This window comes from Rhinoderma darwinii, chromosome 5, assembly GCF_050947455.1.
Source record: "Rhinoderma darwinii isolate aRhiDar2 chromosome 5, aRhiDar2.hap1, whole genome shotgun sequence".
Lineage (NCBI taxonomy): Eukaryota > Metazoa > Chordata > Amphibia > Anura > Rhinodermatidae > Rhinoderma > Rhinoderma darwinii.
In genome coordinates this window covers 232,268,650-232,271,588 of record NC_134691.1, presented here as the reverse complement: position 1 = coordinate 232,271,588, position 2,939 = coordinate 232,268,650, and positions in this window count along the sequence as shown.

Sequence of the window (2,939 nt, the reverse complement as noted above, 5' to 3'; positions counted from 1 at the left end):
GCCCAGGGCCCATGGTCTACTTAATCCGCCACTGCCGGCCATTCAGCGCCTTTCTAAAGGGAAGCGGGTCGATACTTTGCGCCGCTTGCATCGTTGAAAGGCGCTGATTGACAGAGAAGAGTTTAACCCCTGGAGACCTGTGCAGAAGAGAGCAGGTCTCATTTGCTGCCGGACGGTGTGGGAACGGGATTAAGGCGAGTTTGAATAGTTTGTTATTTTATCGTAATAAAAAAAGTGTGTGGCATTATCTACGGGGGTGGCTTTGCCTACGGGAGGGGCTCCATCTACAGGGGGGGGCTATATACTGGGGTGGGCTATATCTACAGCGGTGGGTTATCTGTGGAGCACTATATACAGGGGTGGGCTATATCTACAGGGAGGCTATATACAGGGTTGGGCTATACGTGGAGCACTATATACAGGGGTGGGCTATCTGTAGAGCACTATAGGGGGAAGCTATATGTGGGACATTATACAGGGGTGGGCTATATGGGGCACTATCTACAGGGGGCTCTATGGCAGGCACTATCTACAGGGGGCACAGTGTGTGTGTGAGACATGGTGTATGGTGCTATTATAATTAGAGGTGCAGTGTATGGCGCTATTATATTTAGGGGCATAGTGTGTGGTATAATGAGAACTTTATCTTTGTTTATAGGTGGAGAAATGTAGGAAAAGTGAGAAGCTGAAGACATCTGAGCAGAAAACTGCAGAAATGGGTTGTGACCGGGCAAAGTCATCATAGAGGTCTGGACCGGATGGAGAAAAAGAACTAGAATCTGAGACGTCACCGGTGAGTCACTTAATGTAAATGTTCATTCTGCCTCTAATTAGCACTGTAGTCACTGTATTTGCAGCGGGATGATGGGTGGTATGATTATGATATGATTTTTTGGGTTATGAAACAGCATCTTCTAGCATATCCTTACCATTGTTCGGACCATGCTGGGTGCTGATGCTGTGTATATGTATTGAGCTTGATTCTGGGGATGTATTTATGTACTGAGCACTATTCTGGTGATGTGTATAGAACTATATTGCTTGTAAAATGTATAATGTTTTTATGCTCGAGTTACATAAAAAGAAATGTGGAAAAGAAATGACACGTCGACTGGTAGAGAAAACAAACATTGAGAGGGGGAAGATGTCGGGAAAGAGGTTGGGGGGGGGGGCGCCAAACTGAATCTTTGCCCCGGGTACTGGAGAACCTAGCTACGCCTCTGGTGTAATACTATCTCATGCCTCCCATCCAGCAGATGGCACTGCGGGAGTGCCAAGAACACTCACCCCGGGAGCCGCACCATCCTGGCCTGCCTCCGGTCCCCTGGACGAGCTCCAGATGGGCTCTCTAGGTGAGCTTGCCGCGCTGGAGACAGAAGAAGACGCCTCCGTCTGCTGAACCGCCAATGAAGGAAGCCTTTCCTGCCGACCGGGCCCACGTTGCTCTATCGGTCTCTTCATTGTGCGCCGGGGAACCGGCGATGTAGGGCTGAGGAGCTCAGGCGGCCTGGAACGCAGAGCCCTGGGGGGACACCCTAAAGGAGACCCCACAAGGGCCCCTAACTGCTCCTGCACCCACCCTAGCCCCGTCTCCACTGCTGGTACCCTAATCCTCTCCTGCAACTGCTCTAAGCCTTCCATCTATAGTCTAGGCCCTAAACTGACCTAAAAACTGATAGCTACCCTGACACTGGCTGCACACACCTGCTCCTCACAAACTTTTTCAAGCCATGAAATGGCTTCCTTGCCTACTGCCTTTATATATATATATTCCCTAACTCCACCCCCAATACCCCCAGCCCCCCAGTAATGTTCCTAACTTAAACCCACCCACCAATCTATAATCACAATACCCCTCTACTTGACCCCTTGCAGGCCCAGAACCATCATGGCCGCCCTCTGCCCAGCTTTGCTTAGCTCTGGTCTCACAATAGCGACTGCGGCATCTGAAGTGTTAAGAAGAGGGGTGACCCCCTCTAATAGTCTATCGCCCAACCCAACGGCGCGATCGCAGGCTGCTGATGATTGGCATGGCAACCTGGGGGCCTAATGAAGGGCCCCAGGTCTGCCATCTCTGCACTCCTATTAAGACTTGCCTCCGGCAGGGCTTAGTAGGAGTCTGTCAGAATCACAATATACTTCAGTACATTAGTAGTGCAATAGTATCATGCAAGCGATGCAATGATTGCTGGGTCAAGTCCCCTAAGGGGATTAATGTAAAACAAAGTTTTATGTTTATGTACACAAAGTTAAAAAATAAATAAAAATACCCTCTAAAGTAGGGTTTCAAGCAAGCGGCCCGCATGTGGCCCCTGACGCTGTCATCTGCGGCCCGTGGGACACAGAGCTGCTAGTGCAGGCTCTGCTCCGGGATTCTGTGGAATTCCCTGACTTCGATGTCCACATATTGACAGCGATGTCTGGGGCTTCCCCAGAGCCAGAGTCCCGGGCAAAACTCTGGGGAAGCCTCCGACATCGCTGTCCAGTATCTGCAGAGGGCACCGTGGCATTACCTGCAGAGGGCACCGTGGCATTACCTGCAGAGGGCACCGTGGCATTACCTGCAGAGGGCACCGTGGCATTACCTACAGAGGGCACCGTGGCATTACCTACAGAGGGCACCGTAAACAGGGAGTACAGTATATACAGTGAGAACACACTCCATATATACATATAACTGAACAGTACATTATATAGAATATATATGAGGACAGTAAAGAGGGAGTACAGTACCTACAGAGGAAATGTCCCATATATAAATACAACTGAACAGTACATTAGATACAGTATATGAGGATAGTAAATAGGGAGTACAGTGAGGACACATCCCATATATACATATGACTGAACAGTACATTATAACCAGTATATATGACAACAGTAAAGAGGGAGTACAGTATATACAGTGAGGACATGCTCCATATATACCTATAACTGAA